We start from the raw sequence: 22,685 nt of genomic DNA, 5'->3' as shown, positions 1-22,685 counted from the left end.
AGGGGAAACATCCCGGTATATCTACTTTTGTGGCCTTAATTAAACAAGGTTCCACACAAATGTAGAACTTAAAATGTTTTACAACCTTTGCTCAGCTAGTCAGCCTCAGAACAGGCGTTTCCCTGTACTGGGCTACGCAGTATAAAATTTAGAGGAGAGATATTATTATTTACTTATACTTACAAGGAAAATGATAAGGAAAAATTTGTTAATAGATAATTGATGTGAATTAGATTTAAGCTGACATTTATTGAAGACGAAGTCCTCTTACAATTAAATAACTGAGAATGAAGAATAAATTTGAGATGGCTGATGCAACATGGCTCGACTATTATATAATATTCAACAACGACTTGACTGACACAATTTTATTATTACTGACTCTACTTATTAAATTATTTATCGTGACTCTACTGATTAAATAAATTATATAAATTACAAATGATTCAACTGTTTAATTATTACAAATATTCCAATGACTTTACTCTTCTAATAATCAATAATTTCATAAATGAATTTAACTGAGAACTCCACTCACTTTAACTTTATAACAACTCCTTCCAACACTCCAACCTCCTTTCAATCCAATAACCTTCAGTCCCTCAATCCTGCGATCCTCCAACAGTCCTCCAGCAAATATAATCTCCAAATCCAACTCCGCAACAATTCTCTGATGTTTCAATATAAATTTAATATAAACTTGTTAAAAATAAGGTTCCCCACAATGAGGGCTTATGAGCTCTTGGCTAAATGACATGGCGTAGCTTGTAGTACTAATTGATGGTAGTAGTTGTTAATGAAAGTAGTGTGATCAGGAAAAGCGTCTGCACGCGGTGGTTGTCAGTAACGCGTTGAAATTGCACTATCGTACAACAAATACACGTAATTAGTCAATTGATTATTCTTTAATTACGCAACGCACTCCACTTGTTCACAAACAAAAAAATTGATCATGCACTTTAATCAGTTCGTAAGCCGAAACTTCGGCTTATTTACTTGTTTACGAAGACGGTTATTGCCGGTTAAAATTATTGTTCACGAGTAATTGTCCGTTGATCAAACTCGGATTCACCGTAAAATAGTTGGAATCGCAATTGTTCGTTGAATCGGATAGAATTGTTCAAAATACCGAAACGTGGCTGTTCAGTTTAACGTCTCAGCCGGATCTCTCATTTCAATTCATGCGGTCGCTCGATTCCTCGATCGAAGTCGGAATGGTGATCATAGATTTCACCAAAAATTACTTGACAGGTTACATTTCATTATATTCAAATAATATTGAACCACGAGTCGATGTCGAATTTTTCTTCATGTTACAATAAATATATATATATTGTGACATTTTAAAATTGCACTACAGAATTCGACGCCGACACGTGGTCGCTTTACTTGTTAATCCGTAATTTTTATTATTATTCTCACATTATTGTTTCATAATGTAAGGTTATATTTATTTTGACAGCTATCGTATTTTGACTTGGCCGATCCCGACTTTTGAATGACTTCCCCGCGTCTTTTTAAGTAATTAATTCGTTCAGTTGGCAGCGTGGTACGAGAAAGATCCGAGACTCGCAAAATTAGTCCTAGTCATAATAGTAGTAAGTTAATTAGGAATTAAGTTAGTTTAAGTTGGTACGAGTAGCTGTAAGATAGGTACTCGTTTGCTGGTCACCAGAGCCCAAGAGGACATGACTGAGGATGGAAATTACCGCTAGCGGAAATGTCCGAAGTTGGAAGCGGATCGTGATTTCGCCTGCCGGACGACTAACATCTTCGAACAGCCTAGTTAATGAAAACGAACAGCTAGAGCAAAGTAGTTCACAGCCGATAGTAGCGTGGATCTAGTAATTATCCGGAAAACCGGAGTGACTTCGAAGAAACTGACCGTCACAATGGGGATGACTGCCTGGTTGAGGCCCGATGGAAGCGCCGCCAAGTGAGGAAGCCCGGAACTAAAGGCGGGAGCCTAAAAAGAAAAAAACAGACGACGCCATTCTGGATCGTACCTCGTGATAGGTGACACGTGCTTCGAGTTAGAAATTCGTCTAATTAATTACTGTGGAATTCAAAAAGAGAACAATTCGGCATTCGGGGATTTGGCAATTAAGTAATATTTGTTTATTGTTTGGTGGAGTCTTCCGGTTCTTGCGGAATTATTCTGAAGCCGTTCCCGGCCAGCTTGTCACCTGTCGACCACGTGGAGCCGAGAGGAAGTCAGGACTTCGAGAACATCGACCGGTGAGCGAGTCTGATAAATTTATTTCGAGGAATAACTCGAGTTGACGCCGAAGTTGTGAGTCACGGCAATTAGCCCAGATAACTTTTATTTGGGTACGGCGTGTCCTAACTCGACTTATTCCGCTGGTACCAAATTTGAAAACTTCTGTTGAGTAGTGGTTACGTATAAGTGTTACCCTGGAGTTGATATTTTTATTATTTCTTTTTTGTTGTTATTTTTTTTTGTTTTGGTTTTATATATAGTTTTATTTTGATATTATTGGAATATCGTTTAACTAACGTAATACCGCGCATTTTCGAGTCTCGTTATCGACATCTCTTTGTTTTTTTTTTCTATCTTCCGAATCCCGGATAGCATTCGTATTATATCAGCGTTATAATCATTGTTAGTATAGTTAGTTAAGTAAACGGTGGGATGCTAATTGACGCCTATGATTGGTAATAGAGTTACCGACGGGTGTTAAGGGCGAGTGACTTGACATCACTTTGCCGCTAAGTTGTACATTAAGAGATACCCGGAGTTTATTTGTTGTTGCGATAAGTACCTCGAGTCGTTATAATTCGTATTATAATTTAATCCGTTGTGGTATTATAATAATTACTGCGTTCTTATATTGTATCAAGTCAATTGCCGAATTCGGCTAGTGAAGTATCCGGATTGTCTAATCGACCTAGTTGTTAGAGTAAGATTCCTGAAAATTGAATTGTCATCGATTTGTTCGTTATTTACTGGCTGTTCAATATACTACTGACTTTGCCTAGTTGACTGTTATTTATTTGACGTTAATTGTAAGTGCCTATCCTATCCCCGAACCAGGTAAGCCACGAGATTGTGCGGGAATAGTTCGACTGACGGACTCCAGTCAAGCTACAAACCGGTCACAATATATATATATATATATATATATATATATATATATATATATATATATATATATATATATATATATATATATATACATAAATAACAAAAATTTTGAGCCACATAGCAGCTCTTACTTCCGATTTTAACCCGTTGCTAATCCATTTTTTATTTTTCCCATTTAAATAACATCGAAAAATAATTTTTTATAACTTTTTCCTTCCGCTTACCGTATTAAAATTTTTTTTTGCATTTCAACTAATATGTTTTTGTAGAGGATTGAATTTGCTACAAAAAAAGTCCTTTGACTCGAGTCCGTAACTTGATTAGATTTATACACAAATCGTGTTTTAGACTAAAATTTCGTAAAAATAACTCTACATCTCATCTATCGCCAAAACTATTGATATGGATAAAAAATGTAAAGAACAATTTTGTAGGAAATTTTATGCTTTACAATTTTTTTTAACAAACAATTTGTCGTAACTCTCAAAGTTTAAATTACAGCCTCATAAAATATAAAATGGAAAAAAAAATTAATTTTTTACGTCTCTAATAACTAACTTCATAGATCTACGTGAAAAAGTCGAACTTAGAAATTGTATGTCATCGGACTTACTAAAATTTAACGGCAGTAAAACTTTTTAAACCAATAAATCTACAGCTAGTACTGGTTTTGTCTCAAATATCCCGGGTCAAAAAATTAGATCTGTTTTAGAATAAATGATAAATTCAAGTATTTTTTCTTTAATTCAAGTTTATAAATCATATTTATTTTGTATAGGAATTTATTTGTTTTGCCCGTACTATTTCTTATCCAGGCTCAAGCCAGGCTTATTTTCGTATGATATTTAGTCTGTTTTAAATTGGGTTTAGACTAAAAACAGACTTTTTTATTATAATTATCGGTTTTTGTGTTCAATTGTTTTTAAGGACAAAAACAGACTTTATTTACTATAATTTAATCTGTTTTTGATCATTTTAAATCAAAAACAGGGCTTTTTAGAAATGTAAATAATGATAATAATAATAAACTAGATTTATAAATTTATTTTAATATTCTCGATATTTGAAACGCTAATGCGCTTCCCTAATTAGATGTTACAAGAATTTTGATGTTATCTAATGCCAAAATATTTTCAACTTTATCTAGTAAATAAGAAAAATTTTTTTGACATTTCAAGAGTTATTTTATCACTGTTATTCAATGCTATAAATATTCAGTCGACAACTTAAAATAAAGCTGTCAAACTTTCAATAACTGCCGACATTTTTTCAATAAAAGATACTAAATAAATAGTAAACAAAATATAATCAATTCTGTTACTCAATATTTTTTTATAAATATTGCCCATAAATAAAATTTTTGTAAGTCCATGATTTAATCCTGTTTTGATCTTTGCAAATTTTCAGAACTAAAATTTTTTGAAGTTCAAGAATTAATCTAGTTTTGACTGCCCGTAACGTAATTGTTTTTATACCAACGGTCTAAAACAGCTTAGAATTTTTGTAAAAGATCCAAAACAGATCAAATAGTCCAGTTAAATTAAAATCAGATCAAGTTTTTCGATTCGGGTAAATCAAAAACATTAAAATTTTGACAGAAATTAAATAACAGACCAAGTAGTCGAAATAAAATCCAGTTAGACCAAAATCAGATCCAATTTTTCAACCCGGGATTTAAGAAACTTTTTTAATTTTTTTAAGTTACTTGATTATTTATGTTAGGTCTGAAATTCTCGCACAACTTTGTAAGAGTATGCTCTAGCTTCCTCGTACCAGAAAATTTGGATAATCCTCTTTCAGATAATCGTGTAGATGTTGAGCGCTGAGTTCTGAATGCCTGATGTAGCCGAGTTCGCGGCTTGATTTGGGACAGGATAATAGTTAAGAAATAATTAATAAATCGGTTTAAATATAAATTTAATTACTTTATTATAAATAATTATTCATTTATTTAATAAATTAATTTTTAAAATATATAAAATATATAGAAATATATAGAATATTTAAAAAATTCCGTTAATAATATAATTAATAATTTATAGCTAAGTAAAACATCTAGGACTATACTGCGCATGCGCCGCGCTCACGAACAACAAGACTCGAATACCCGCAATACTGAAACTCAATTTTATTCTTATAAATTTTAATTAAATAATTTATACCAATAATTATTAACGGGTTTAAAATTCAACTTGAAATTTATGGATAACTTATAAATATCGAGGAAAATCCTGGCAATTAAAATCGACAAATAAATAATTTTTCCCGCATGCACTGAGATTCAATTAAATTAAATATAAATAAATAGATTTTATAAAAGAAGATAGAAATTAGCTTAGAAAGTTACCCCTCGTGTTTGACAAATTGAATTTTATAAAATTATCGAAATCTTTATTCCCAGGAACTTACGTCAGCTTGACCTAAGTGCTTGGCCATGATTCAGGTTCTTCTCTTGGATGAGTAAACTGCACTGCAGAAAACGACGACCAAATTTCCACACAAAAGAACTTAATTAATACACGAGGTGTCTGCCTGATTAATAAACTTCTCTAAGAGCACAATCAAAAAAAGACTGCTTATGATAGAGCGACTGCTCGGCACGACTTGCAAATTACGATTAATTTAGGTTCTGACGTCTGGCGACGAGGTGTATCTGATCTACCCCTTACAGTCACGCCGCTAAATTGAAATAAATTCGGCGCAAGGGCCAGTGCGCAAATTAAAAAGGGCGCGAAATTTAACTTTTGCTGACCTGGCAGTCGAACACCAGGTCACCCCGTTACAACTTATGTAGTGTCAGCGTTTATATCACAATTTGTCGGTTCGAATTTTTCACGTAGATCTATTATATTAGTTTTTGGAGACGTAAAATCTAAATTATTTCCTGATTTTACATTTTAAGAGTTAGGATAAATTGTTTAATTACAAAATTGTGAGACATAAAATTTCCAAGAAAATTGTTTCCTACATTTTTTATCCATTATCAATAGTTTGAGTGCTAGATGAGATTTAGTATTGTTTTTACGAAATTTTAATCTAAGAAGCAATTGGTATAGAAATCTAATCGAGTTACGGACTAGACTCAAAAGACCTTTTTTGTAGCAAATTTAGTCCTCTACAAAAGCCCTTTAGCCGGAATGCAAAAGAAAATTTTCGATACGGTGAACGGAAGGAAAAAGTGATAAAAAATTATTTTTCAATGTTATTTGAATTGGCGAAATAAAAAATGGATTAGCAACGGGTTAAAATCGGAAGTAAAAGCTGACATGTGGCTCAAAATTCTTGTTTTTCCACCGACTACAAGATTTTCAGGTGGGACTAAATAAAAAAACATGTTGCTTTGCTCTAAAATGAAGCAACCTAATCTTTATACATATATATATATATATATATATATATATATATATATATATATATATATATATATATATATATTAGGGTGGGTCAAAAAAATCAACAATTTTTTTTTTTACAAATGCGATAAAAAATAGGTTGCTAAACACCTTAAAAAAATTCTCACCAAATATAAGCTCTTAATTTTGATAGGAAGATCCTCCGCATCGCAGTTTTCTATTTTTTTCTCAGTCCAATAGAAAAAAATACATACCTCATCATTAATTGAATGTACAAAAAAATGTTTGAAAAAAATTCTGTAGGAAATTAAATGCTCTACAAAAAAGGTATCGAATATTTTTTTTTTGGTAAACCTCACCATTCCAATGATATTGACGATTAAAGTTTAATCATTTTCAGACAAATTTTATTATTGCTTATGAATTTTATAACTCGACAATAACTGACTATTATAAAATGCGCAATAAAAATTTTTGTAGGAAATTAACTGCTCTATAAAAATGGTATCTTATATTTTGACGATTAAATTGAGCGTTCAAAAGATATTCATTATCAAACTTTAATGTGTACCAATATTAAGAGTTTTTGATGAGATACAGGAAAATTCCAATTCAATTCATGAATTTCATACAAATTTCATTTAAAACAAATGTTTCAAAATATTTGAATCATTAGAAAACAAATGCTTTCTTCCCTTGTTTTATAGATGCGCGACTAGAATCAGTTAGTTACATTGACAGCTTAACAGCAAACATCTGTATATTAATAAACTATATCTCTCTTTGCCTTTCTTCTACTGCTGTTAATTGTGGTGTTGTTATTTCTAATATAAGTGGGTTATCATTGTAATGTATAAGTAATATTAATTATAAGTTGAAGTACTACAATATATATTATAACGTCAACCGTTTTTATTTTCACGACGGAGACGTGAAACAAATCCGGAGTCGTATGTGGTCACCCAAGTGTATTAAAAAAATTATAAATAACGATAATAATTATAACTAAAAATAATAAATAATTATAAATAAATTAAAGGTGTGCCTGAACCAGCTCCTCGGGCTGGGTTTGTGCACGGGGGCGCCAGCCCATTTTTACAAAACGGACAAAATTATAACCAATCACGGGAGAGATCGGACAAAATCTTGAGCAAGAATGTATGCACCAAGCGGAATGACAACCAAACAAATATATAATGAATAAATAATAACAAGGAATAATTACTACTAAATATATCTAGGAAACAAACAAATAAATATTGGCTACCACTGGGTTCCTTTTACGAAATTATTTAATTCAAAATATATTTGCGGCACTATGACCTGTACAGTTTCAGACGGCAAGAAGACGGAGAAAAATGGGAACCGCAAGGCTGAGGACGACGAAGACAATTTACATTGTCTCAATATATATATATATATATATATATATATATAGCGTTGCTACAATAATTACGATCGATTAATTTCGGCAATCTACGCCGAAGATCGATTTTTCCATATTCTGTGTCTACCTCATTCGTAGAGACATTACATATTACAAGATACACCGCTGAGCTGCGAACACGTATTCAAGCATTTTCATTCTGTATACTTTTCTTTTACTGTGTTAATTACGTTGGATAAATAAAACATTTATTTATAATCCTGTGGTGGTCCAGCTTCACTCCGCGAGATGACATTCACAACTCACGCCTCTCGCAATACCTCATCCCTATGTCTGTTTCAATATATAACATTTCCAACATGTAACTTCCAAAACGGCGTCTTAGGTGGGGTATACGATAGACACACCTAACTGAGGAGTCTCAGCTATCGTATACTTAGACGAAACGCCTCTCACCCTACAAATACCTTTTTCCATCCCTCCTCTTCTCATTATCACTCACAACGTTTCACTCTTTGGTAGTTGGCGACTTAAGCAGTGATTATTGCAATCTAAACCTAAAGTACCGGCGCCAAATATATATGTATATATATTGTAACATGATCAAAATTCGACATCGACTCGTGGTTTAAATTTATTTGAATAATAAATCGTTACCTGATGAACAAATCCCAGTGACATCTAGAATAAAAAATTTTGACTTTGACCGAGCAATCGATCGAACGCATGGATTGTGACGAGAGATTCGGGATAGACGCCATACTGAACGGCCGTGTTTTGTATTTGAACAATTCGACTCGACCAAAAGAACGATTTCCAAAACCCGATTTTTGAACAATTCGATTTACGCCGTGAAGAACAATTTGAGGTTGAAAAACGAACAATTAATTGCGACTAATAAATCGCTTCTTGTGAACAAGTGAACAAGCCGAAGCCTCGGTACGAGAACTGAGTAAGTGTACGACTGACTGATTTTGTTGATGAACAAGTGAAACGCGATTGGTGTAAATAATAATTAATTTAATAATCAATTACGTGTACTAATTGTATGATAATGCAATTTAACGCGTTACTGAAATAAAATATTAGTTTATATTTTATTTTATTTCTTCGGGCAATTCTGAGAATTACGGATTATCTTTTTCTCATTTGCTGCGGCAGCCAAGTCGTGCCATGTGAAATACTCTGACGTCACCGGTCGAGTATTTCGTTACGAACTACGTCGTATATGCGTTTATGGCTTAGAATAAGTGTATTTTAATTTCGTCGACCGACTGTTTGTTTTCTTTTTCCGAGCAATGAACTGACGCTGTTTCGATCAACTACGATTTTTTTTATTTATAATTTTGGTTATATCGAGTCAAGCCAACAACGGCATTTCGATTTTTTTTGTAACCGATCATTTTTGTGAAACCGATCAATTATTTTGTTTATTTAATATACGACTAATTTGTTTAATTCTGATCAATCATTTATCGTAATCTTAAGTGCCTGACCTTTTCCCGATCCACCGCCCTGAGCCGACATTTCGACGATTGTTTATTTAGTGATTACAAAATCACCTGGCGCCCAACATTTAAATTTTTGAACAAGGTGACCAAATAGTAAGTGTATTCGGACTTCACTCTGGTAGATCCCCGGTGGTGGAAAACCTATTACACTATATATATATATATATACATATATATATATATATATATTAGGGTGCTTTTTTTCCGGTGAAAGTATTCTTTTTGTTGCTCATCGAGCAAAATATTGTTTGTTATGCTAAAACAAAAATTCCTGCCAAGCTTGAGCTCTTAATTACAATCCTAAGTACTTTCCATTCGATTTTAAAGATTTCCCGCTTAAAATACACGTAAATTAAATTACTTTTTTTTTTATCTTTAATACGTAAATCGTAAGGAATTTAATGTTCTTCGAAAGTGCCTATTGGCAGGGAGTGCGACGAAAACGACATCTGATGGTTACAAAAAATCATGCTCGATAATTGTAAGAGATATTTAAAATCAGTGTAAACAATAGAAATTCGTTATAAAATCAGAATATAAAAATTGATATAATGATATCAATAAAAATGTGCAATTGTATTTTTATCACAGAAAATTAAATTAAATATATTTTGATAAAAAAAGTAAATATCAAAAATTTTTATGAATATCAAATAAGGTAAATGTCCCAATACCGGAACAAGACCCAATACCGGAACGATTTGATAATCATTATATTATATTTCAACTCGTACGCGATGAAACTAAATAAAACTTTCTTTATTTGAAACCTTAATCTTTCAGTTAAAAAATAAGATATAAAATAGATTTTAGAAAATATTTAAAATATGAAAAAAAAAAGTTAATTAGAGCAATAGTTTAGGATTCATGACTTTTTCTGGTTTTTTAATAGTTTTGCTAAGAAATCAGTCAATGGTCTTAAGCTTATAGAAAATTGTCACGTAACGATTCAAATTATTTAATTTTTATTTAGTTGTAAGTTGAATATTTTAATTTTATATTTGAATTTGAGTCGTTACGCGGGCATTCCGCCATTTCGCCGATGGAGACAGCGGTCCGTGCACGGTGCTAGCGCATGCGCGCTGAGTATGAGAGAGCACATGTGTGAATAGATTTTAATTTATGATTTAAAAATACAAATAATTGATTTTTGTAAAATTTAAGTTTTTGTTTATGATTTTGGAGAAGTTGGGAGGCATAATCTATCGTGACATTATGCCCCAACATTTGTTTAATGTATTATTTTATTTAACTTGTCATCCGACTAAGGATATCAGTTTGATTGAGAATGTTGACCGCCGGGTAACGGTAAATCGATACCTCGGCTATAGTTCCAACGTCAATTTGATAAATTTAAAATAATTGTTATTTCAGTTAACGGATAAAATAAAAATAGGAATATGTTATAAATAAATAGTTCATATATTTAATTAATTAATCATGTGTCATTCAGGTATTGAAGGATTATTTTTATATTTTATATTTCAATTTAAAATAAGGGCTAATAGAAATAATTATATAGTAATTAAGGGCGACGGTGGTGCCACGTGCGCGACGACCAACAGGTGGAGAAAAGGGTAATTAATTCAGAAAGATACGGACTGGCATTGTGCATAGACGCTAATTTTTACTACTCGTATAATTGTGCATTGATCAGTTATTGATAAAGAAATAAAGATAATTATTTGAGTTCACCGGGTGAATTTGTTAAGTATTGGTCAATCCATCCTATTTTGTTGTTATTGGAGATCATAAATTTTGAGTAAGTACTTTGAATTTCTTTCACGGCATATGTTTTTCACGTGATAACCTCCCCCGGTAGTTGTTGGTCGCCGCGGCGAGGTAAATTAATTTATTGATAATAGATACTGGATGATACATGATTTCTATTATAAATAATTATCATTAATTTTTATTGTTGTTTATTATTGGTGGATATATTCTGATATATTTTGCGCATATTTATGTATATATGAGTTGAGTGCAACGTGGTGAAGCGTTGCCGGTATGCATATATATACACCTATAGTATATATATCTATAGAGCACATACGGTACTCGAGTAAATTCCTCAAGTACTGATATCATCGCTCGGGTGAAAAATTCCCGAATTATTATAATTATTATTTTTATTTAAAATATCTGTCCGATATTATTAATTATTATTTGTGTTACTAAAGTAACTAAGTAATTTATTTTTGATTTATTTATTTATGCGTACCCCAGCGGTCAAAATTATTAATGAGATTTTGATTCTGAAATTATAAATTAAGTTATTAAAGAGAAAAATTTATTACTTTGAGTATGAGTAAGGAAAAATTCCGTATCTTTCTCTCTCTCAAACGTGTTGAGAGATCAAATAAAGTAAAAAGATTGTTATTATTTATTAATTAGATATATTCAGATGAAATAATTTGTTTCTTTTATTTAATATTAAAATTGAGAATATTTAGCAATTATATTATCTCCTTTTTTATTGACAAATACCAGGTATTATTATTGTTATTGATTTAACCGAATTAAATATTGTGTAAAATTATGATTTTTATATTGTTTATATAAATTAAATCTCGGAAACCAACAGCTGTCAGGGAAAATTTAATATTTATTTTCCCTGGATTTTTTCCTACTGCTTAATTTCATCTTTCTGATATTATTTATTATTTTTATGTAATTATTTATTATATATTTACTATTTTTCTTTTTCATTATTTATTTTATTTCTTTCGAGTGTTATCCGCTTCGTTACAAGTCACTTGCTTGGATCTTCCCTCGTAAATTCCCCCTGAATTAATTTTGTCCGTTTTAAGTAAACGGTCTGGCGCTTGCGTGCACTAACCCAGCCTGAGGAGCTGGTCCAGACACGATAAGTATTTATTATTTATAATTTAATCATTCTTTAAACATTTTTATTTTATTTTAATTCGATCTCGATATTTATTGTCATTTAATATTGGGCCATTTCGCGTCTCCGTCGCGAAATTTCAGCGTAGTATACGTTATAAAATGCATAGAATTACTTTTCAATAATTTTTATTTTGTATATGCATCTTGAATGACATAAAATTCAAGAAAACATATTAAAAATATAAAAAAAATAGTATTATTATATTAATTTTACTGTTCCTCTATTGGTACACCAAAATAAACCCGTGTTTAGTACCGGAACAGCCAATCATATTAATGTTATCGATAGACATTAACGGTGAGTTTTATTGACAGGCTAAATCAAGTACAATATTAATTATTACTGGAGCCCTAATATTTAATGCAGTATGTATGATTGTTATAAAAAATAGATTAAGTATAGATAAACTCTAATTTAAATCATAAAAAATAAATTTTCGTTTTTAGTTTTTTTTTAAATTATTTTTCCAGTATAATCTCAAATGATTCATTTTGTTTCTATTCTTTAATTCAAAATATTTATTTTTATTGAATATTCAATCATTTTTAAATTTTAAATACATTTTACATTATGGGTGTGATATAGCAGATATCCGACAAATTTAAAATTATTAATAAATCGAGTAAATAATTAATAATATAAAATTAAAAAACATGCAAATTCAAAAAATTTTGAAAATAATAGTGCTTTTTTTGTAAACATTATTTTCTTAATTATTTATCTTATTTATTTATAATTTTAAAGTTCTCTGATGTCTGCTATAATTATACTCATTTTACATTAATATTATTTAATAATTATTGATATTTTCTCCATGAATAAATGCAAAAAATAGCTTATCTTATTTACTGTTCCGGTATTAAGACAACCGAATTCCCGTATTGGGACAAGGCTATTTCAGCGTTCTGGTATTGAGTCTTTTGGGTGTCATAGAAAAAAATTTTTGTTTTATATTAAATTTAAGAAAAATGAACTAATTTGATTATTTTTGAATTGGTAAATGTCTATACTATTTGATATAATAAATTATTTTGGTTTATAATTTATTTGAATATTTTTAAAACGATAAAAATCAGTCATATACCCTTCGTCGTTCCGGTATTGGGACATTTATCTTACTATTATTTTAGAATAGCACAAGGTTAACCAGTAAAATCAAAACAAATAATACATGACTGCTACAATTATAAAAGTTGAAAAAATAGTAGAGTATTAATTCCCGTGTTATTAAAATGGGAAATCGAATTTTTAGATGCGCTAAGCCTCTCATTGACTTAGAATTTTCTTTTCAAGCGGGAATATTTTTTTTGTTCTATAAATTGTTAATTTTTTAGGTAGGACATAAAAAGAAAATATCGCCGAAGTATGAAACCCTAAACTGTACACTTATTTTTCAGCAAGTTATAAAATTTTTCTCATAGCACTAACATTTTATATTTAATTTTCACATGTTTATTTTCAACGAGAGCATAATTCAACGAAATTATGTCTACAGCGAGCGCTGCGATCGATTCCGTTGTCCCTACCATATACTAGGCTCCCTGCCAGTAGTAATTTAGCTATAGTTCCAGCTGTTTTATTTGTGTCCGTTGCGGTCGTTATTTTTCCTATGAAATGGAAATTTGGAGAATTTAAGAACATGCAGATTTGTAGAGGAAAAAACTATTCGTAAGTAGATGGATGGAAGAAGTGAATTCGGATAGAAAAGTGGTGAAAGGAGGAGATTATAGCGTAAGAACAGGGAAGGAGGGGGGGGGATATCATGTTTTAGGGGAATCTGAGAGAGACGAGGATTAGAAACTCGAAAGATAGTAGTTTAAATAAGGAAGGAAACAAGTTTGGTAAGTCCATAAATAAGAGGGGTTGGGTGATAGTAAGTGGGTATTACAGAGGGTATGAAAAGAGGGGGGGGGGTTAATGATTGTAGGGGAAAGAGGGTTTTCAGTGATAGACTAAATGTTAATTCAGGAAAAGATTAAGGAAAGTGTAGCGAAGATAGTAGTTGGAAGGACTGACTCGAATTATCTGCCTGTAGTGATCGAAGTCAAAGGTAAGGAAGAAGGATGGAAGAATAAAGAGGAGAGGTAGAGGAAGGGTTGTGAAGAGGAGTCTGGACAAGAGCAGGCGTGCAGAAGTTTGAGGAAGAGTTCAGAAATTGAAGTAGTACAGGAGGAAAAATGGGGTATGCTAATGAGAAAGTAGGTAAAGCTATCAAGGAAACAAATAAGGAGAGGGTTAGAGGGAAAGGGAAGTTGGGTGAGATGAAGAGCGTAGAAGGGAAAAAAAGAATTTAAGAAAGTATTTACATAGGTTTAGGAAGGAAATAGAAAGAGAGGTATGTCTGACAGAGAAAAAAAAGTATAAAACGTCACTTGCGGAGAAAAAGAAATGGGAAGAGTCGGTAAAAAGTGTGAGGAAGGAAGGATAAATTTGGAAGGTGGTAAATGAAGGGAGAAAGAAAAGGAAGGTAGGGGTCAAGAATATGAAAACGAAGGATTAAGACACTCATTGTAAAGGTCTATTGGGAGGGATGAATAGTAGGATAATTAGGGTAGTGGATGCGAGGGAAGAGGAGGATGAACGGGAGAAAGAGGTTGATATTACTCTAGAGTTAAAAGATAATGTGATGGGGAAGGGTAGAATTCCAAATAAGGCCTGGAAATATGGGGGTGAAAGGATAATGATGGAGTTGTGGAAAATGTGTTAGAGGGTGTGGAACGGAGAGGGATTGCCGGAAGATTGGAAGGAAGGGATAGTGGTAACGATAGTTAAATAGGGGAAGGGAAATAAGGTGGGAGACTACAGAGAGATTACATTGCCGCAGACCGTATACAAAGTGTCCGTAGGGGTTTTGGAAAACAGGCTAAAAGTCGAGGTGGAGAATAAGACGTAATCACCGGAGAATTAGACAGGATTTAGGGAGAGAAGAGGAACAATAGATGATATCTACATACTGAACTATTTAGTTAATTGGGAAGTAGCAAAGAAGAAAGGGAAAATGTTAGTTTTGTACCTAGATTTTAAAGCGGCGTTTGATTCGCTAGATCGTGGGAAACTATTGAGGCCATGAGAGAGAGAGGAGTATGAGAAGGATTAATAAGAAGGTGCGAGAAAGTGCTTAAGGAAACGTGGGGTAGGGTTAGGGCTGGGCGAGAAGTTGGGGAAGAATTTTGGGCGGAAAGGGGGATGAGACCGGGATATTCGTTGATTTCACTGCTTTCGTGTTGCTCTTAGCGGATTTAGAAGAAGAGTTAGAGGAAGGGCGATTAGGAGAGCTGATGTTGTCTGGGGAATAAAGTTTAAGCGTTGGCGTATGCAGATGATGTGGCATTGTTAACGAAGGATGAGGATGACATGGAAGGGATGATAAAAACGTTAGAAAGTTATGTAAATAGAAAAGGTTTAGAAGTAAATGCGGATAAAACGAAGATAATGAGGTGTAGGGTAGGAGGGAGGAGAAGGAAAATTTGGTGGAACTTGCAGAGTAAGGAGATTAAGAAAGTGGATAGGTACAATTACTTAGGGTACGTTGTAGAAGCAAATGAGTATGAAAATGAGCATGTAAGGGAAAGAACCAGGAAAGAAGCAAAAATACTGAGACAGGTTTGGGGTATAGGGAAACGGAATTTTGGGAAGGATTGGAGTAGAAGAATATGCTTGTTTGATAAATTAGTATGGTTGGTAGTTAGCTATGGGGTGGAAATTTGGGAGTGGAGAAGAACGGAAGAAGAGGATAAAATTCAGCAGAGATATCTCAGGTGAGTACTTGGGGTGTTGAGGAGGGTAGCAGGGTATATGGTAAGGAAGAAGCTGCAAAGGGATTTACTGGAAGGATGGGCAGGGGTGAAGGCTCGGGGATACTAAAAAAGTTTAGAGGAAGGGGAAGGGAAGAAGCTAGCATGGAAATGTAGGATGGAAATTAGGAAAAGGGTTAAGGTGGGTGAGATTTTATTGGGTGGGAAGCCGAGAGAAAAGATTTCTATTGGGCTAGGAACTGGGAGTTAAAAGAGGTAGAAAGGAAGTGGGAGGAAGGTCGGATTAGGGGAGAACATCAAGTAGGGGTGAAGAAGAAAAAGCAAGAGAGTGAGAGGTGGGACAACATATTGGGGTCACGTAGTAACAGAGATTCCAAATTTGTGAAGGGTAAAGGAGTTCCAGGGTATTTCAAAAAAGGATTAAGTGACGGAAGCTGGAGTGAGATAGCGAGATCTAGGTTGGGGAATGGGTTAAGTTAGAGATAAAGTGGTTCAGTGGAAGCGGAGGTCAACCAATGAGAGTGATGGATGGAGGTATGTGTGTGTGTAGAGAAGACGAGTTTTTCTTTTACCTGCTATAGGTTCTTCTTTTTACCCCCAAGAACAGGTTATAAAGCAATAAGCCGATATTTGTAGTAGGAATAAGTTACAGTGAAGAGAAGAAAAAGTACAGGCTAAGAGTGTAATGTTGTTTGTAAGCGGAATGGGGGTCCTGTGTTTGTATGGGCATCAATAAAGCTTATTATTTTTACAGCCTTGCAAAAATCACTAGAAAATTCATAAAATTTTTTGGTGACACGACGATTGCCACCTAGACAAAATATCCCCGATAAAATCTCCCCGCTACGAAATCTCTCCAGTACAAAGTCTGACTATCGATAAAAAATTTTCATTTAAAAAAATATTCGAATTTTTTATATCGACTGATAAATTGAATACATCTATGAAATCAATAGGTAATATAGATTTTTGTAGGTGATAATGCATTAGAGTGATAAAGTAGAATTTTATGAAAAAAATTTCATGTATTTCCATCAGTCATTATATGGTTACGCGCGTGAAAACCCCCGGGCAAAGTTCCGTTCTTCATTTCATAATATCTTTGTGACAAAATATCATTATGCCAAAATATTTGTTGTCAGAATGTCTTTGAACAGAATATCATCACAAAAAAAAATGTGAAAATTGTGAGGAAAATCGTGCCCCCAAAATCTCTGAAAAAAGTGGACAGCATGATAACAAGCTTATGTGTCTGACCTGATTAGAAGAAACAATTTGAAACGATTTGCACTGTTAAATGCCGAAAAGAAGGGTGATTCAAAAGTATCTAAAGTATTCAAAAGCATTAAAAAGTATTTAAAATTTGTTTTCCTAATCGTTTTAAATCGTTTCATTTTATAAGGAGGTCTATTTTCGAATAAACACACACGAAACAAGTAAAAAAGGGCACAGCAAGTGACAAGCCAATTAATGTTCTTTAATAATGTTTATAATTCATTGGAAATTCTTTATTTATATGCTTTAATAGGCGGAAAGAAAGCGGTTGACCTTACAGGTTATCCTTGAAATTTACCGTCTTGGACCCAAAATGCAGTAAGCCTAGTTCAAGAATAAAACTATTTCTTTTTACATTTTGTCACAGAGATGTGTTGTTCATGGGGTATTTCGTCTTGGGTTATTTTGTCCGGGAATTTCATGTATTTCCATCGGTCACGAATAATTTTTTGGGGAGATTTTGTCGGAGAGATTTCGTGGTGGAACCAAATTTTTCTGTTCCTTTAATTTTTTAAGTTAGTGAAATTAAATTTCTTTCTATCGCAAAAAATTACCGTTACTCGAAAAATAACTTTGAATTCATAATTCTTATGCTAAAGAAGTAGGAAGCCATCGTCAGAATCGCACGGGCCTTGAAAGTTGTAACTTGGAGTCAAAAGCAATAGATGGCGCATGGACATTGCACTGTACAAATTAAAAAAAAAAAAATTAATTTTTGCAAAATAGAATTTTTATACTATTGGGACTCAGCTTTTAAGTATTCAGAAAATGTTAGTTAATGAATTAACATATTTCTATTAGACTATATTATAAAATTTTACATTTCTCCATAGTTTTTGGCAACTTATAATATTTGCAAATGGTGGAAATGGAAGATATAGCAAGTTGTAAGATCAAAACTTTGTACATAACGAATATTTATCCTACAAAGTAAAGATCTGAATTTGAAAATCAACACACAATATTTTAGTCAGAGTTGATGTATTTTCTTCAATAATAATTAATTCAAGTCCATCTAGAAATATATTTATCTCTGAGTATATGCTATAATAATACATTTTAAATGAATTTACTGTAGCCCAATTTAATGCTTACGTTAGATAGTTAAGAATAAAAGATAATCATTGACCCAAATAGAATTCAGATGCCAACCAATTTATTTACAATATGATGAAAAAGTTTACACGTTATAAAAACTTGTAACTTCTGTTTTTTTGTCAAGTTTTTCATAATTCCACTTCAAAGTGAAATAACTCTTCTATTTTTTGATTGGAAAGTCATAGCAATGACAGCATAATTGATAAACCAAACGAGCATGGCAACAAATATAAATATTGTAAACATGGTAATTACTCAATATAATTTCTAAATAATCTTCCACTAAATATCATATCAAGTGGAAAAAAAAATTACATTTCCATAAAAAGTTGTCTGAATAAGAAGAAAACATTATGTGTCAGTGAATTCCCCGCTGACCCATCGGAAAAAGTGAATCTATTTTTGGATTTTAATTATTTCTTGGTTTGAGTATTGAATCACAATCAACATCCAATTACAGTCGAATTGCAATAAGTCTGTACCCATCAAGTCTGATCTTCACCTCATCCTGGGCCCTCACCACGAGATACGCTCTTCCACCCGAAGCTATACATTTGTATTCATCTGTGTATTTGCAAAAGTATTATTCATGCAGATGTAACAGCACTTGCGTGTAGTTTGCTTATTGCAAGAGAAGGGACATTTGATAAGTCCGAGTTGTTAGGACATTTCTGCTCCTGTATTGACTCGCTGTCGGATTTGATAGAATTTAATTAGACTCAGATCATAGATAAGCGAGTAATCCAAGTAAAGAATAAATCATGAATATAAGTGAAGACAAAAAATATGATTTTCTTACCATACTTTGAGGAAACATCTATAATTTTTAATAATCGTGTATAAATAAGTTTTTATATTTTGTCAATATTTTCTTGTAACGTTCTTGATATATTTTTATAATCATTACTAACATTTAGACAATTATCAATTATTCCGTACAAAGCTCAAACAGCATGACTCAATAAATCAATTTGTCTAGCGTAACTCAGTTGTTAAAGATAACCGATAGTATTGACTCCTGCCTGATAATATCAGCACTCAGTCATTCATTGACAACTACGGTTAAATTATAATGTTGGTACTGATCCATGTTTTATATTTGAACAAAAAATTAATCATATAGTGATGATAATTAATTTCTTTTAATAAATTAGTAACTATAACTGAGAGAAAAATTACTTTTACACAAATAATTAATTCTTGACCCAAGAAATAATTTAAATGCAAATTTGCAAAAAAGTTCATTCTTCTATTAAGAATTAACAATCTTTTTTGTAGTGATTTCATAAGAAAAAAAAATTTACTTGATGCAAGATAGTACTTTAATTAAAATCTGACTAAGTTTTCAACTAAAATTTAGAATATCTGTTGTCAAGCAACTTTATATCTGTCTACATATTTGATTAATTTTAATGGTGTTATAATTTTGATTGTGCATGAAATTTTTTTATTTATCATATCGATTTTTTCTTTTTTTTAAAGTTATTGATAATCTGTTCAAAAATCTGTGTATTTTATTGGAATATCTGTATAAAGCTCGAATTATGTGAATGCTGGTTCTATAAATAATTGGATGTTACTTGAAAATTATCACTTTTTATCAAATAATTTTATTTCTTGATACAAATGATTTTAGAGTTATGAACGTGAAACTAAATGGATTTAATAAAAAGTTAGAAATTTGTAGGAAATTTGCATTTTCTATGAATATCTAATGTTGATTGAATGAAATCAAGCTTACTTGTTATTAATCATTTTATTTATTTTATTGAGAAAAAATTTTCTCAGAAATTGTAAAAAACTATTTAGTGACCTGTTAATAAAAAATCATTTAAATCATGTACAGTTTTTTTCAAATGTATTAAATTATCGACTCAATCGACTTTACGCAATTTTTTTTCAAAGTAAAGTTATTGTGAACTAGACATTTTTTGATTCATTACGATGAAACAATTTTTTTTCTGACATATTTAATCAATCTAGTTCAGATTGAAAATTCTAAAAACATGTTTTTATGATTTCACACGGAATATACAACTTTCAAAATTATGGAAATAAAGTGTCACGATTGGAGATCGTGATGGGCGTAGGTACGATATTCGTATAAAGTATAGTGAATAAAAAGGTACTTACATTGATCAAGGACCGATCCTATGACCTGGGCTCACGTGACCAAATGCTCAGTTTATTCTATTTTATATTTAATTCGCGCCCACACAATATTGTTGAAGACAATATTGATAAAACCCAAAACGATTTCCAATTTATTATGTGACTGATCTAATTTCACAATCAAACGTCGAGCGGTAAACGTAAGATTGTGTACCCCCTACTGTGAACTATCGGTCTGAGCGGCTAAACAGGTAGTAAAATAAGGGATAAAGGAAGGTGGGTTGCCGAAAAGCCTCGTGAAGCTATTATCTCGTTGTTAAAGTAAAATTGTCTGATAAATAATGTTTTTCAAATGTTTTGTGTTAACGAGTATTTATTTATTAAATGACTCAATATTCTCAAAATACAAAAGGGGTTACAAATGGCAATATTAAGAATAGTAAATATAAAAGCAAATGTTTCATGCATATGGGTTACAATTATTTCAGAGTATATAAAAATAAAAATACCAAACAATGGTTACAATATTCAAAAACTTACCCTAAACAGGTTTTGGTGAGGTGTCAAGACTGTCAGCAGTTACACAGGACACTTATTCACGACGCGTTCTCGCGGTCAATTAATGTGATTTTAAATTTATCGAATTATTTATTTATTGAGTCTACCTTGTTGTATAAACTTCAATGGTTATGCGTTTTTAAATCTCTGTAGGTTAAATTAAAATGAAGGTCTTCGCGCTTTTCGCGGTAAAATAATTTCAATGTATTCAAATTCTTCGCGTCTTCGCGGTAATATAAATTTATAAAATCTTCGCGTATTTTTCGCGGAAAAAAAAAATATTTCTAAATATTATTCAAATTCTTCGCCTTTTCGCGGTAAAATATTCTTTAAAATCTTCGCATTTATCGCGGTAAAATATTCTTTGATTCTCCACGTTTCTCGTGGTATATTTCAATATAAAAATAATAAAATGAATGAAATTAAATGGATTATAATAAGATGAAGATAATCAATGCTGTACCGGTGCTAAACGGTTGATATTAGTTCACGACTTACAACGATCAAGGACCAATCGTACGATCTGGGCTCACGTGATCGGATGCTATACGCTAATATCGCGTTGATTATGCTTCTGAAGCTAGTAGAAAATAATATACCGATTATACGAGTGCTTACGACGTTCAAGGACCGATCCAATGATCTGGGCTCACGTGACCGAATGCTCAATCGGGATATCAATCCTCTAGCCACGAACACCGTCAAGTGTCCGGAGTTCGGTAAGGTTCAGAGTTTGATTCCCAAAAGAACTGATGAGCTAAAGTCCATGGTCTTTTTATATGATCCTCGCATATGAAAAGTGGTGGTAACCAGTTTCCCATACGAGAGGACTCGGACTCGCCCGAAAGTTCTAGGCCCATGCACACGTGTGATCCCTGGGAAACAGATTTTGACTATTAAAGTAGGCTGATGACCTGGCGCCACTCTGTCGCTGAGCATGCTCGTGTAGGAAACCATAAATTTGGAGATTTCCATTAGCTTTCTCTAATTTCCAAGAATCACATGCAGGTGCGCATGAGTTGGGTGGTCTATAGGTTTAAGATGAAAATCAAAGAAGACTACCGCTTCTATGCTTAGATTAGTTAAATGGGAACGGATACATAAATTTTAGAAGTACGTTAAGTAAAAATGATGAAATTTCCAGAAAGAGAAATATATAATACGCGTGGTCCATTAGTACAATACGACTTAATTGTAAAGCGTTTACAACGCTCAGGTAGGTATATTTGTCCGGTACGACTTCTGGCGTCAGTAAGTTGGCGTTATACATAAAAAGGTTTACGTACAGGAGGTTTTAGTGTGTACTTATTTTGGAAGAGAGAGAAAAAAAATTAAAAATTTTTGAATGTAGCAGCCGTGACAAAAGTTTTTTTCAGATTTAAATATATCGTAGGTAATTGTTTTTCTGCTTTATATTTCAAGTTATTTTCTTTCTTTGAGTATACAATTTTTAAGAGAATAAATAAACCCATATATTTAAATAGATAGTTTCCTAACTAATCAAATTAATGTTTAGTTCAAATTAATTTAATGTTGGGTTAAATAATTTACATCTTGCAATAAAACTTGCATGTTCTCATCATCTGGACAACTTCAATTTGACCATAGAACTATATTTATGT

The 22,685-nt window shown here is 32.2% G+C and overlaps 1 long non-coding RNA gene across 1 annotated transcript; it reads right to left on the bottom strand.

The window, feature by feature from the left end:
* Nucleotides 1–17,993: 17,993 nt before the first annotated feature.
* Nucleotides 17,994–19,561, bottom strand: LOC128668598 (uncharacterized). Its single transcript, XR_008404233.1, has 2 exons — nucleotides 19,193–19,561; nucleotides 17,994–19,083 (listed from the first exon to the last, which is right to left on the bottom strand). It is a non-coding gene; the product is annotated as an uncharacterized LOC128668598 (long non-coding RNA).
* Nucleotides 19,562–22,685: the final 3,124 nt, after the last annotated feature.

This window comes from Microplitis demolitor, chromosome 9 (genome assembly GCF_026212275.2).
Source record: "Microplitis demolitor isolate Queensland-Clemson2020A chromosome 9, iyMicDemo2.1a, whole genome shotgun sequence".
In the NCBI taxonomy this organism is placed as follows: domain Eukaryota; kingdom Metazoa; phylum Arthropoda; class Insecta; order Hymenoptera; family Braconidae; genus Microplitis; species Microplitis demolitor.
Note: the sequence above shows the minus strand (reverse complement) of the source record. Positions and strands in the feature narration are given on the sequence as shown.